This window comes from Cnephaeus nilssonii, assembly GCF_951640355.1.
Source record: "Cnephaeus nilssonii genome assembly, chromosome: 21".
NCBI lineage: Eukaryota > Metazoa > Chordata > Mammalia > Chiroptera > Vespertilionidae > Cnephaeus > Cnephaeus nilssonii.
Window position 1 is genome coordinate 14,105,610 of NC_137092.1, and position 16,353 is coordinate 14,121,962.

Sequence of the window (16,353 nt, forward strand, 5' to 3'; positions counted from 1 at the left end):
ATTATTCGGACAGTCTTATTATGCTAAAAGCCAGAGGGATGAGCTGTTTCAAATGTTTGCAGAAAAGATTTCTTTTTTTAAAGTAGCTCTGTCAGCTGCAGAACAGAAAAAGAACAAATTTGCTGAGTGAGGATGGGTTGGAGTGGGCCAGAACTCTTGTCATTATTCTGTAATTGGCATTCCTGCTGGAGCTAGGAGAAGCCTAAATGTGTGGGAAATCTATAGGGCTGTCATCTACATCTAACTCAAAGTGCTTGTGTGAGTAATTTTTAAGGTCTAACTGCAAGTATGGTACTGGTTATGACCTAAATGGATAGCAGGAGACACGTGAGATTTTGTGTTTATTATTATACTGAGACAGACTGCCCCAGTACAATACCTCTTCATTATATCCCAGACATATTATCATCAGCACCAAACTATGCATATGAAAGCCTTTTGAGAAATTAAATAAAGGAGATATATCACTAATGATAATATGCTTAGAGACATTTTAGTATTGCGGTTTTGGAGTTAGATTAGTCAAAGCTTAAATTCTGACTTTGCCACTAATTATCATGTAACTTGAAACAAGTTTCTTTAACCTGTGTGACCCTCAGTTTTGTCCGTTATAATATTCATAATAATACTTATCACATGGGCTACTGTGAGCATTAATGAGAGTAAAGTGCTTATTACAGTGCCTGAATACAATAAAGTGTGCAGTGGCTGATAGCTGCTGCTGTTATTACTACTACAATAATAATTACACTAATGTGAATTTCATACCTTAATGATAGAGGTTAGGAGAGACTAAAGATATCCCATAGCTTACTCCTGCTATTTACCCTGGCAAGTTCTTTGAGGCATACAGACAGTTGGTAATGTTAGATATTATTTAAGGTCATAGCTAAGATTCTTATCTTCCCCCAACTATTTCACTTAGTTATCTGGAAATCAGAAAAAGAATAAGATTAGGAGGTTGGAGGCAAAAATATTTTGTCCTTAAAAGGCCATATTTAAAAGATGCATAGTACTGATTTTTAGACCTTTTAAAAGTTTAAAAGGTGATAAATACCAGTATCAGTAACTGTTCAAAGAAACGAGTTTGTAGAAATGTAAAGTGGGTCCTGGATGGGTGGTTCAGTTAGTTGGAGCATTGTCCCAATGACCAAAAGGTTGCAGGTTCAATTCCCAGTCAGGGCACATACCTAGGTTGTGGGTTCCATCCATGATTGGAGTGTGTGTGGGAGGCAACTGATCTCTCTCTCTCTTTCTCTCTCTCTCTTCCTTCCCCCCCCTCTCTCAAATCAACAAAAACATATCTTGGGTGAGGATTAAAAAAAAAGAAATTTAAAATGGTACAATTTTTTTTTTTGGTTAGACAATTTAGTAATATGTATTAAAGAATTTGGCCCAGCATTTTTATTTTTAGGAAATTTTTCTAAGGAAAAGAGACAGAGATGTATATTAAAAAAAGTTTTTGTTTGTTTATGTTCCTCACAGCATTATTTATAAGAGTGAGCTAGAAATAACAGATAAATGCCTAACAATAGAAATTGTTTAAGTAAAGTATGGCCTAGTCACAGAATGAAAGAATATGCCATTACTAAAAATCATGTTGGGATAAAAAATGCAAATGCCTACAAGTGCTTAGCAAGTAAACTCAATGTGCAAAGCACCTGACTATAAGACACTAGTGAGTGATGAGGACTGTGGTAAACTGGAGTTCATGCTCCACCTGAAGGCATTAAAATTCAAATGGCAAAGTCTGAGTTCTGCCCAGATTTACCAGTTTGAAACAACTGCTGTTAAAATGTGGAAAGGTATCCATGGTACATTTCTAAGCATAAGAAAAATGTACCCTGAACGCGCCCGATCTCTTCTGATCTCGGAAGCTAAGCAGGGTCGGGCCTGGTTAGTACTTGGATGGGAGACTGCCTGGGAATACCGGGTGCTATAGGCTTAAAAAAAAAAAAAAGAAAAGAAAGAAAAATGTAGGTAAAGGATGATTCCAATATGTTTTTTAAGTATGTGTGATTACATATGTATCCCTTGCCTGCCTGTCAGTTGGTCTGTCTTGTTTTGCCAAAACAATAATAGCAAAAACATACACCTTACTATGTACCAGGGATTATTTTAAGTATCTTGCATATGTTAACTTATTTTATCCTCAGAGCAATAATAGATACTATCACTACCCCTATTTCACAGATGATAAAGCTAAGACACAGAGAGGTCAGGTAACTTGACCCAAACCACACAACTAGAAAGTATAGAGATGGGATTCAAGCTTAGGCAGTAGAGTCTGGGCTCTTAACTGCCACACTATGTTAAAACCAAAAAGGTTATGACTTGTCTGAGATTTTTTGTGTGGTGGATTTTTTATTGCCTTTTACGTTGGGTGGCTAACTGTTTTCCATAATACAAATGTATTTTACAATCAGAAAAAGCACAACGGTTTATTAGCAGCACACACTTATTGCCGAGGCATGTGCTCCTTTTGGCTTCTCCAATTACTTGTTCTCTATTAATGAAAATTAGTTTGTCTGATTTGCTGGCTGAAACCTAGGCCCTGAGGAAATGAAAAAAAAAAAAAATAGGACAAGTAAATTTTATGGAGGTGGACGGGAGAGCATGTCAGTAACAGGCTCTGTGGGACAGCAGAGGAGCGTTGAGCCAAAAACGGCCGACTAGGTCAATGAGGAGGGTAATGCACGTGGCTGTCACTGGAGAGAAGGTTTGGTTGGGCCCGGCCTCATACCTCATCTGGTGTACAGTGCTCTTTCATATCACTTACATTTTTCTTTCATTTATTTAACAAATCTTCATTAGACTACTCCTTGCTAGGCACAACCAAGCATACGATGAAAAAAAAAAAACGTATCAGGAGCCTATAACTTAGTGAGGGAGATAGGGAATACTAGAATATGATCATTACCAGTAAAAAGATACTATGTACCACCCAGCTGGTGTGGCTCAGTGGTTGAGCATCAACCCATGAACCACGGGGGTCACCAGTTCGATGTCTGCCAGGGCACAAAGCCCAGATTGTGGGCTGGATCCCCAGTAGGGGTGTGCAGGAGGCAGCCAATTGATGTTTCTCTCTCATCGATGTTTCTATCTCTCCCTTCACTTCCTCTCTCTCTAAAATCAATAAAAATACATATATTTTTAAGAGATACTATGTACTTTGAGAGGTTAAAGTGGGAGAGCTTTATTATGTTTTTCCAGTTTTATTGAAATAAAATTGACATAACATTGTGAAAGTTTAAGGTGTACAAGGTGGTGATTTGACACAAGGTGGATACATTTGATGCAGTATTTTACATAATAAAATACTTAGTAAAAAAGGAATATAGAAAAAATTTCTTAACTTGATAAAGAGTTCTTAAATGTATAGCCCTGGCTGAGTGGCTCAGTTGGTTGGAGTGTTGTCCATACACCAAAGGGTTGTAGATTCGATCCCTGGTTGGGGCACATATGGGAGGCAACCAATTGATATCTCTCTCTCTCTCTCTCTCTCTCTCTCTCTCTCTCTCTCTCTCTCTTTCCCTCTCAAGTCAATAAAAGCATATCCTTGGGTGAGGATAAAAAAAAAGAATTCTTAATGTATAAGCAGACATTATACTTAATGGTGCAACTTTAAAAGAATTTCCAGACAAGTGAATTCATCACTACTATTTAACATTTATTGCAAATCAAACCAATGCATGAATGTGAGAACAATATGCAGTGTATGGGCTGGAAAAAGAAAACTGTCTTTATTTGAAGATGACATGATGAGCTACATAGAAAAGAAAATAAGTGGGCAAACTATTGAAACCAATCAGAGCTGACAAGTCAAATACAAAAATAATAGGTATTTTTCTATTCCAGTGACAACCACTTTGATCTCCCCCTTTATGTCCTCAAGATTTGCTTTACACATTTAGGTGCTCCTATGTTGGGTGCATAAATGTTTACAAGGATTACACCTCTTGTTGGATTGCTCCCTTTATCATTATGGAGTGTCCTTCTTTGCCTCTTACTATATAGCCTTTGTTTTAAAGTCTAGTTTGTCTGATACAAGTATGGCTATTCCAGATTTTCTTTTTCATTTCTATTTGCATGAAATATCTTTTTCCATCCCTTTACTTTTGGTGTGTGTGTATTTTTCATTCTGAGGAGGGGCTCTTGTAAACAGCATATGTATGGGCCTTTTTTAAAAAAAGTCATCCAGCTTCCCTATGTCTTTTGATTAGAACATTTAAGCCATTTACATTTAAAGTTATTGTCATAGGTACGTATTTATTGTTATTTTATTATTTTAACTAGGTTCCTCTGTTGTTTCTTCTTCTTCTTCTTCTTCTTCTTCTTCTTCTTCTTCTTCTTCTGGCAGGCTCTTTAACATTTCTTATAAACTAGTTTGGTGGTAACAACTCCTTTAGCTTTTTCTTGTCTGGGGAGCTTTTTATTTCTCCTTCAATTTTAAATGATAGCCTTGTTGGGTAAAGTAGTCTTCGTTATAGGTCCTTGCTTTTCATCACTTTAAATATAAAGATTTAATTTACATTAAAAAATTAATATTTATTTAAATTTAAAATATAAATATGAGCCATATATCTCCACTTCTTACTTAAGTTGGTTCCCTTTGGATTTCTAAAATTTGTAATCAAAAGTATATATAAATTTAATATATAGATTGTATTTATATAAATTCAACATAAAAACATTTATATAAATTTAAAATATAAATACGCTTTTGATTACAAATTACAGAAACCCAAATGGGATGAACTTAAGCAAGAGTGGGGATGGATGGCTCATATTGCCAAACTGCAAAAAGGGCAGTAGTAGAGTTGTTCTTACAGATGACTGCTCCAAGAGTTCAGATATCATTCAGAATCTCCTTGCTTTTCTCTCTTCTCATGTCTGCTTCTCCCTGTGTGTTGGTTTTAATCTTTTAAGTTGCTGCACTGTATTTCAACGATAGCCATAAGTAGCCCTGAGCTTATATCTTTATGACCTCACAACCTGGGGAAAATCCAGTCAGAAAATCCCAGCAAGGGCCTCTGGAAGGTGAAATTTGGATTATGTGTTATCTTTGCACTAATCGCTGAGGTCAAGGTGGATGGGGATGTTTATGTTTGAGATAACTTGTGTCAGGAGTTCATCTCTATGATCAGGGAAGTTGAATACTGTTATGGCAAGTCTCTCCAAAATCACATGGTTACAGTAGGAGAGAAATATTGCCCCAAAGAAGATAAATACCGTTAAGACTAATACATATATTGTATAGTTTATGACATATATTGCTAGTTTTCTTCTAATATTCCTTCTGACCTTCCTCCTTAGTAAAATAATCTCTAATTTTAACATGGTAGGTGGTCAACCAGAATAAATAATACATATATGACTTCCTTTGTAGCTGGGTATGGTCATGTGACCAGGTTCTGGACTAGATGTAAGCAGAGATATTGTGTGCAAGTTCAAGGAAATGTTTTGAAAAGAGGGAACATGTACGTCTTCATTCCTTCTTCTTTCCTTTGGAGAACACTGGAACGTTCTCACTCAAGGCCTCACTCTTGCTCCACAGCTCTCTAGAGTCCCTTGCAGCCCCATAACCAGATTCTCCCAGCTCTGCTTCCCCTCTACTGTTTTGTCCCAAGTATGAGCATAGCCCTGACCACTTCTTCTTCAAGCATGTAATTCTTATGGAGGCCTCCATGTTCTTAGAAGACTCCATTTCCTGGCCACAATCATTGGCCTAGGGCTGGACACTTGACCCAAATACAATATTTCCCCATCCCCCACACTAGACATAATTTACTGGTCTGATGATAGGCACCTGACCCGATATGGTCCAATCAGAGCCTTCTTCCAGGTTTTTTAACTTGGACAGAGAAAGCTGCTCTCAGGTCCTCTCTGGTGCTGAGCATTATGAGATGTGAGGCTCTGAAGCCGTTCTTTTCTCTTGTGTGAAAGAAGCCAGTCTGTACTGGGAGAGAGGAAAGGTCAACGGTAGAAAGAAGTCATGATGAAGGCTGCTGAGAATCCTGAAAACATTTGAGTCCTTGGTTTCAGTCAATCCTTCCTGAAGTCCATCATATGTTCTACCTTTCATAACTCAGCTCAGATCAGGTTGTGGTGTTTTATAAAACTGCACTGAAGATTTGGGGTTAAAAGAAGTTTGGTTGAGAGGATTAAATGACAAAACCATCACCAATCCTGTAGCTTTAGTACCTGGTAAATAGTGTACTCTAAATTGGTAGCTGCAATTATTGCAATTTATTGAGATATTTGTTCTCAAATATCTATAGTTATGTCTTTACAATTCTTTTAAAAATATATATTTTATTGATTTTTTACAGAGAGGAAGGGAGAGGGATAGAGTTAGAAACATCGATCAGCTGCCTCCTGCACACCCCCTACTGGGGATGTGCCCGCAACCAAGGTACATGCCCTTGACAGGAATCGAACCTGGGACCCTTCAGTCTGCAGGCCCACGCTCTATCCACTGAGCCAAACCAGTTAGGGCTACAATTTTTGTTATATAATGTCATTCAAGCTAAACTCCTAAAAGCTCAAGAATAATTTTTCTATCTTTTGTGAAGAACAAGGAAAACAGCATGGATCACTATCTTTAACCCTCTTTAGAAAGCCATCTGTTCCTAGGCTTTGTCTCCTTGTACTCAAATCCCTTATCCTCTTTATTGTTCTCTTCCTATTTCAGCTAATGTCCCCACATAAGCCTGTGAGAGCCTTTATTCCCCAGAGCGCAGGAGCAATAATCAGGGACAAGTTCCTGCCAGAAAAACTGTTACCTCAGCCATTATTATTTGCCCTGGCCTCATCCTTAACAACAAAGATGAAAATGGCTCTGTTAAGAGACCTTATAGTTCATAATCTAAAATAGACCAGAGGGGCTTAGAAAAGCTAAGCAGGGACCAGATTTAACTTGTGGAATGGAATATTATTCCATTGCCTTGTGCAGGTAAATGTTTGAGAAGTACCTTTTAAAATATGCTAATAGTGCTCCATTGAGAAATAGTTGCCTTTCACATCTCTGAGCACCACTAACTAGTGTGTCAAAACTAGAAAGGAAATAGAATTGTTCTCGGCCAAAGTAGTTAAATTCTGTCATTAACCACTAACACTTGTAGGAGGAAGCAGGAAGTGTTACTGTACCTTTTTGTATTTAAAGTCATTACTTCCTGATTCTACTTTCAGAATATTTACCAGGTAAGAGGAGTTTCTTTGTCTTTTCTATTGTCTGGTTCTCCACTGCCATTTAATTGTGATAAATGTCTTGCCACAACTATGGCAAACAATAAAACCTTACTGGATGCCAATGTTCTTAGCTGCTAATGCTACTGATGATAATGTACTGGTCTTTCAGTAGAAGTTCCTCCTACCTTTTAGTAACAGGGCACTTTGACATGTTTTTTTTTTTCTTTTTTTCTCTTGGGATCTTAAAAATATATACTGTTGGACATATCTGGTGAATTCAGTGAGACATTAGCGAGTTGAATAAAACAGGGTAAAAAGCATGTGACTTCTGACTGACTTGCCCAGATAATAGACTCCCATCTGTTGTTGGTGGTTTGCAGAACCCGCTTTAGTGATACGGTGATAAGATGTCATTATATGGCCTGTGGTATCTCTTTACCCCCACAAGTCTGCTGTCTGCTTTTCCAATGAGCTCCCAGGTGATGTCCTGTTGCTGGTCTGAGAACCACATGAAGTACGTGCTCTGCTCAAGTGAGCACATGTGGATGTGGCTCTTCTATATCTATAGGATCCCAGTTACAAGGGGCTGGAGTTGCTCCCTCAGCCAGATCAGCTGCTTCAGAAGAAGGCATGTGATTTTACAGTATTTGTCTCAGGTGAAAACTGTGGAACTAACCCTGACTCATCATTGCCCTGACTCATCATTACTTTCATTCTGAGTTCCAGATTCTGGGGCTGGAAAGCAGAATAATGAGGGGGAGGGGGGGCGGTGAGGGAGAAGGGGGCTAGATTTTTCTACATTTTGGAATAAAAAACTGTTATTCCTAAATGACTGGGTTAGATGGTTGTATTTGGTAGCAAGAGAAAGTCTAGAGTAACCACTCTGTCTGCAATGTTAGTGAATTTTAAATGCCCGCCTTCACACCTTTTTCTCCCTTCTGCCTCGGGAAAGATGCTGAGATTGCTGACAATATGCATATTGTAGTAAATCTTATATATTCTTCATAAATATTGTTGCCTAATTAATACACCGATTTCATCATCTGAAAGGTATTCACTGGGTCTGGGTTCCCTGGGCCGGGCTGTCATGTCTCCCGCACTAAACCTACCTTGGGCCTAGCCCACGTTTGCTCATCCCATGACCTGGAGCTCCTCCTGGAGCCCTGGACCCTTTCCCCTCATACCTGCCTTACTCACTGTACTCAAGTTTACTGAGTTCCTGAGCTCTGACTTCATCTCCTATTTTTGACTCTGAATTTGCCCGTTGGACTTGATGACAAGATCTTGCTTCTCTAGAATAATACTTAACCCCTGCCACACCTCCCCAAATATAGTTTTACACTCACCCTCTGGCTTCATTCCCTCCCAGCTGCTGTGAGTAAATACCTGACTCAAGTCCTTCCAGCCTGGAGAACCCTGCCAAAGATTAGCCTCCCTTCCTCCTCACCCCCATTGGGAAAAAAAATCAGACACCAAAAGCCTTAAAACCACACTATTTGATATAGCAAAACGGAACATGTTTCCTACTAAAAGTATATGACCCTAAAGGGGGGAAAATCTGAGTCACTTAAAAAAAAATTGTTAGTTTTTTTTTTTTTCCTTTTGAGGGAAAGGAATATGAGTCAATTTGTTTGCTATTGAATAAAATATATTTAAAATTATGTACTGAAAAATTATATTGCTTTTGTTTTATTAGAAGAATGGCTGATGAGAATGGAAGGAGGGAGACAGAAGCTAAGCAGAGAAGAGGTGGGAGGGGCAGCCGCAGCAGGGACCAGAGCTGGGCCAGACAAGGCAGACCAGAGGCCAGAATCCACACCCTTGTTTGAAAACTAAGAAATCAATGAGTGCCAATAATTATTTTGTTATGAAAATGCGATTTTTAGACACAGATAATTATTTGATAGGGGTCTACTTGGCTTGAGAAAAATTTCCAGATAAATCACTAGCTGTAAAAAAAATCTAGGTTTGTAGTCAAGATTTTTAATCAATAGCAGAGAAGCATACTGTCCCTTAAAATTTAAGGCTTAAATTTAAGGCTTAAATACATAGTTCTCTAGTCCCAAGCACTTTTTATTTTAAAGAGACCCACTCCTAGGATTTGTGGGGCTTAGGGCAAGGGTACAAATAATGACCCATACACCATATGTCTAAATAATTGAGTTATTCATAAAGCTAATAAGTTGTTAGATAAAATATATTTTATCCTTCTACCTTGACAAGTATACTTTTATAACATCTTGAAAGGCTAGGCTCAAATTTAGAATAATTGGACTCCTGGAATGAGGTGAGCTGGCCCATCAGTGGTGGTGTTCACTCTCAGGAATCTGGACCCTGTGAAGAGGCCCACCCAAGCCCTAGAAGGGGGCTCAGGACATTTGGGATGGGAATTCCAGATTCCCAGGAACTCAGAGGATGCTCTAGAAGTATGTGTGTAGGTGTGGGGGAGAGGTGGAGAGTGGTGGTCTGAGGCTCCAGATATATATGCCTCCTGATTCCATAGCCTCCTCATCCTATGGGGAGAGATATAGCCAGAGGAGAGACAGAATGGTACCTTTAATATATATAAAAATATATTTACTGATTTTAAAGCAAGAGGAAGGGAGAGGGAAAGGGAGATATAAACATCGATGAGAGAGAAACATTGACCCACTGCCTCCTACATGCCCCCTACTGGGGACTGAGCCGCAACCGCAACTGGGGCATGTGCCCTGACCAGGAAATGACCTCTTGGTTCCTGGGTCGATTCTCAACCATTGAGCCACACCGGCTGGGCTGATTTTTTAAATTCAGGGCTCAGTGCATAAAGGCCCCTTGCTGGGCCTGAGAGTGGTATGATTTGGCACTTGGGAATCACCCTTTATAATTCCTACTCTACTACTAATCCTCTGTCCCCTTTTGCCTCTTCTTGCCAACTGTCTTCCCTCAGAACACACAGAAGCTACCTATTGTTCCGCTCAGATACTAGTTTTACTAAATAGGACACACGTATGGTGTCTTCCATTATTTCTCTCTTTGATTCCAATTTCCTCTACTAATTATCTGGGACCTTTCTTATTAGCAGAGTTTACCTCTGGGAGGCCTGCCAGGGAAGGAAGAGCGTGGGTGGCAATAAGTCTGGGGAAGAAACTTGGTGTTTTCTTTCCACTGAGGGGAAGGCCTTCAGAATACCACTGTGCTTAGGGCTGCGGCAGATTCCAACCCCCTAGGTCGAGGGAAGGGCACTGGCCCCAGCAGCATTCATAGCGATGGAGGGAACACAGCTTCCCGGCCGCCGCTGGAGGAGCAGAAAACGCACGATGGACCAGGCCTCTGAGCAGACCATTTTAAAGGAAAGGAAAATGAAAAACGAAGGTCAACACGATCATCACATAAGTGTTTATTTAGTACTGAGTGCCGCATGGGGCCCCCTGTAGGACTCACCGGGAAAGGAAGTAAAAGGGATTGAACACACACCTCCTATCAAATTGTAACCCATATTTCTGTGAAGGTACCAGTGAGATTCAAACAAAACATCTTTAAGCTCACTCTCCTGTACAGTTAGAGCACCCTGCACCCCCAGAAATTCTGGATGTGGGGTGTGCCTCATGCTTTTCTTTGTTACTGATTGGTTCAAGGGATGGGTCATTTCACCACCTCTAGTGTGCTGTTGTTGTGTTGCACTACATTGCCCCAAGACGTGAAAGAACTAATTTCATTTTCCTCAGAAAATATTTCTCACACAGGATATTTGTGTATGTGTCAGGCTTTGCTGCAGATATGGAGGCAATAGCGAAGTTTTATATCGCCATGCTGCTTGGTTCTTTCTCTTCCTTTAAAGGTTCTGCATTTTCCTGACCCCCTTCCATAGGGCTCCCCTTTTATTGTTTGATTTTTTCTTATTTTATTATAGCCAAGGACTCATGAATTGTGTCCTGCTAAAATATGGATCATCTTTTCCAGTTCCCATCCTGAGCCTCAGAAGAACCAACAGAGACTTCTGATGGTCACCACTCCCTTTTTGCAATTCTGTGACGGGGAGGAGGCCTGGCCTGTGCCCTCCCTCAATCTGGGCTGAGGGATCTCCCCTCCCCCAAGTGCACAAATTTTGTGCACCAGGCCTCTATTATAATAATACAATTATAATATTTTATTTAATGTTCTATACTTATAATAATAATAATAACAATTATTATTATTATTATTGACAGTAGATAACTTTCTCTTCAAGGACAATTGAAGATTTTTGAGCAGGGAAATGATGTGATCAGACCTTAGTTTTAGGCAAGGCATGAAGGGTAGCAAGAGAAGGGAGAGATTAAAGGCAAGAGGCCAGTTACAGCCGAAACCGGTTTGGCTCAGTGGATAGAGCGTCGGCCTGCGGACTCAGGGGTCCCGGGTTCGATTCCGGTTGGGGGCATGTACCTTGGTTGCGGGCGCATCCCCAGTAGGGGTTGTGCAGGAGGCAGCTGATCGATGTTTCTCTCTCATCAATGTTTCTGACTCTCTATCCCTCTCTCTTCCTCTCTGTAAAAAATCAATAAAATATATATTTTTAAAAAAAGAGGCCAGTTACAGAGTTATTTTACAGTAGTTAAGGTCAGAGGTAATGAGCTAGGCTTGTGGCAATGGTAATTAGGAGAGGGAAATAGACTTAATGATTCAGCATAGAGGTATTGACAATGCATTCAAACATGAAAGAAAAGAAAAGAAAAGACCTCGGTTTAAGCAAGGACAGTAGTAACAGACGGAGTCTGCAATATAATCTAACTGGATGTGTGTATGTCCAGAGGTGAGGGTATCCCACAGGAACAGGCCAGGGCAATACCACTGAGCTGTGCTTCAGTGTTCTCTTTCTGAGTGTTAGATGCTGCTTGCTGCATGATGGTCTGTAAATACTATTCATTTAGAGGAGGAGAGAAGGACACTAAAGATCAAAGGGAAAGTGTTGTAGGAAGCAGGAAATCAATGACAGAATGTACTGTATGGGTAGTAAGAATCAACCCTTTCAGTTTCTTCCGGGAATAAATGTCAGCAGTCAAAGGCCACATTGTCCTTTTGTGGTCTGCACCACCTTCCCTGTTTTTTCCTGGGTTAGGTGAAGGACATGTGTCAAGCCCAGAAGCATTTGAACTTCTAGTGCCTAGTCTTGCTCACGAAAGCTTCTTAAGGGCAATGATTGTATCTTTGTATGCCCTACACAGGGTGGGAGCTTAAAAATATCAACAGAATTTGCTGAATTGTGTCAATTCCCATTTCGTTGAGCTTTTGTTGCTCCCGTAGTGGATCTACAAAGGAGGCAAGCAGTCTGGTGCCATATTCAGTATAATTTACTGGCAAGTAAGAGCAGAGCTGCCACTTATGTGTGATCTCCGACCTAGGAGAGGAGCAGGGCATCCACCACCTGGTGGGGAGCTAACCCACTTAGAAACTGTTGCAGGGCAGCATCCCTGATTAGCACTTGTGAGATCCTTCTGCCACTTCTCATGATTCAGCTCCTCAGTTTCCCTCCTCTCTCTTTCCATAGTCCTCTCTCTTTCCATATCAATGCTTTATTTTTTAATTTTTTATTGATTTCAGAGAGGAAAGGAGAGGGAGAGAGAAATACAAATACTCCTCTCTCTTTCCATAGTCCTCTCTCTTTCCATAGTCAATGCTTTATTTTTTAAATTTTTTATTGATTTCAGAGAGGAAAGGAGAGGGAGAGAGAGATAGATACATCACCAACAAGAGAGAATTGTTGATCTGCTGCCTCCTGTATGCCCCTTATTGGGGATCAAGCCTGCAACCCAGGCATGTACCCTGACCGGGAATCAAACTGTGATCTCCTGGTTCATAGGTGGATGAGCCACGCCATCCGGGCAATGCTTTCTTTTTAAATGTCCCCCAGGTCTTATACTTTTCTCTTGGGTGCTCCTAGAGTACTTTATTCATCCGTGGATGCCTCAGCATTCCATCTCTTCTTGCACTAGGAAGGTTACCTAACACATTATAGGTAAGTGTAATCTAAGGTAACCTAAGTAATGGTAACACTTTTCAATTCTAGCTTTTTTTTTTTTTTCCAGCTGAAAAAGGTGTCATCCATTTGCTTCTCTATGTTGCTGTGATCTGCAGGCTTGTTCACAGACCATAAGCCACATGGGATAACCCTAATGCTGATCAGGTTAGTAACCGGGAAAGCAATAGTCAGAGGGCACATCACTGAGAGAGACTCTAATAGATGTCAATTAGATATAGTCATTCAACTCCGGAGCTCCCTAGAGTAGGAAAAGAAACTATATTTATAATTTAGAAAACATTCTTAGTGTGCAGTGCCTACAGAGTTCAACATGGGCCATTAGTCACGTGAAAAGGGGGACTTTAGTGCAGTCTCACCTCTTCCTTCCCCTGAACGCTCTGTCGGTTTCCAATAGCCTGAATTTGGCCCGCTTCCCAGTGCTGACCTGGTCAGGGGACAGAGTGACTGAGTCACTCCATTCCCCTGGCCTCTCCTCATTGTCCCAGCCAATGTGTTGGCAGTCTAATTGTTGGCTTTTCCTCCAAACCTGAGGGTGTGTCACCTGTGAGGTGGAGATGAAATTGACCTACCTGGCTGGCATTCCAGTTAGGTAAGGTAGCACTTGCTCTCTTCAAAGCCTCAGGACCCAGCTTCTCTTCCTTACCTACCTGTTGCTAGGCATCTGATGGCCTTAGAAACCCATTCTTATATCCTCGGGGGATTTGTCAGGGCCGGAGCAGAAACACGTGCAATCTTGCCAAGAGTCCTTTAGTTAATGTCCTAACACAGCTCTCTTGGGGACTAGCACTTGCAATAATTGAGAGCTGATAAGTCCTATTTACAACAAAGAACCTCCAGTGATCTTTAGTGTTTACAGACCTGGAGGCCGGGATTTTCTATTTAGGAGTTCCCCTGGTGCTTTATCTTAGGAACCCTTTACAAGGTACAGGAACATAAATGGTGTCACTGAACTGTTCTTTCTTGCTGTTTTATTATTCCTAGGTTTTTTCATTAATTGATTAAATAGTTCACTTAAGAACAAATACTTGTGAAAAATAATTTTGAGGCAATTTTTAGGTTCAAATTGATTGATAAAGACATTTATAGTTTAGGATTTTATATGAAGTCTTTAAAAGGATATAATATAGGTTGGGCCTTGAACTCTAGGTAGAAAACTATGACATTAATACATAAAATTGAAGAAGACACAAATAAATGAAAAAGATATTCTATACTTATAAATTGGAAGAATTAATATTGTTAAAATGTATATACTACCCAAAGCAATCTACAGATTCAGTACAATCCCTATAGAAATTCCAATGACATTGTTCACAAAAATAGAACAAACAATCCTAAAATGTGTATGGAATCACAAAAGATGCCAAATAATCCAAAAAATCTTGAGAAAGAAGAACAAAGCTGGAGGCATCATGCTCCCTGATTTCAAACTATATTACAAAGCTATAGTAATAAAAACAGCATGATATTGGCATAAAAACAGACACATAGATCAATGGAATAGAATAGAGACCAAAAATAAAGCCATGTATATATGGTCAATTTATGACAAAGAAAGCAAGAATATACAATGGTGAAAGCATATAAGTGGTATTGGGAAAACTGGATAGCCATACGCAAAAGAGTAAACCTAGACTACTGTATTACACCATATACAAAAATTAACTCAAAATGGATTAAAGACTTGAGTGTAAGGCCCGAAACATAAAAACATAAAACTCCTGCCCTAGCTGGTTTGGCTCAGTGGATAGAGCGTCAGCCTGCAGACTGAAGGGTCCTGGGTTTGATTCCAGTCAAGGGCACATGCCCAGGTTTCGGGCTCGAAGCAGCCCATCAATGATTCTCTCTCATCATTGATGTTCCTATCTCTCTCTTCCTCTCCCTTTCTCTCTAAAATCAATAAAAATATTTAAAAAACCCCATAAAACTCTTAAAAGACAGAAAAATAAACAAACAAAACAAAACAAAACAAACAAACAAACAAAAAAAAAACTCCTAGAAGAAAACATAGGCAGTCAACTCCTTGACATCAATCTTGGCAATAATTTTTAAAATTTTATTCCAAAAGCAAAGGCAACAAAAGAAAAAAATCCACAAGTGAGACTGCATCAAACTAAAAAGCTTCTGCACAGTAAGGGAAATTGTTAACAAAATGAAAAGGCAACCTGCTGAGTGGAAGAAAATATTTTCAAATCATATGTCTGATAAGGGGTTAAAATATAGCAAAACAAAGCCAACTAAACAAACAGTCTGATTAAAATATGGGCAGAGGTCTTGCATAGGCATTTTTCCAAAGAAGGTATACAGACAGTCACCAGGCACGTGAAAGGATGCTCAATATCACTAATCATTAGGGAAATGCAAATAAAAACCACAATGAGATATCACCTCACACCAGTTAGAATGGCTATCACCAAAAAGGCAGGGAATAATAAGTGTTGGCGAGGACATAGAGAAAACGGAACCCTTGTGCACTGTTGGTGCAAATGTAAATTGATGCAGCTACTATGGAAACAGTATGGAGATGCCTCAAAAAATTAAAGAGAACTACCATATGATCCCGCAATTTCACTTCTAAGTATTCGTCTGACGAAAATTAAAACATTAATTTAAAAAAGATGTATTGGGGGGGGGGAGGGTGTCAATCGGGGGAAAAGGAGACATATGTAAAACTTTAGACAAAAAAGGAAAAAATAAAAGATATGTACCAACATGTTCATTGCAGCATTATTTACAATAGCCAAGACATGGGACAACCTGTGTGCATAGATTGATGAACGGATAAAGAATATATATGTATAATAAAATATATATATAATGAAACATTTCTCAGCCATAAAAAAGCGTGGAATCTTGCCATTTGTGACAACATGGATAGACCTAGAGGGCCTTATGTTAAATGAAATAAGTCAGACTGAGAAAGACAAGTATCGTATGATCTCACTTTTATGTGGAATCTGAAAAAACCAGACCCAAACAAACAACTAAAAAACAAACAAACCAACAAACCAACAAAAAATCTCATTAGTACAGAAAACAGATTGGTGGTTCCCAATGGGCCTCTTCTTGGGGGTAATGGGGGGGAGTGAAATGGATGAAGGGAGTCAAAAGGTACAAACTTACACTTATAAAGAAGTCATGGGGACTTTAGTTAATAATATTGT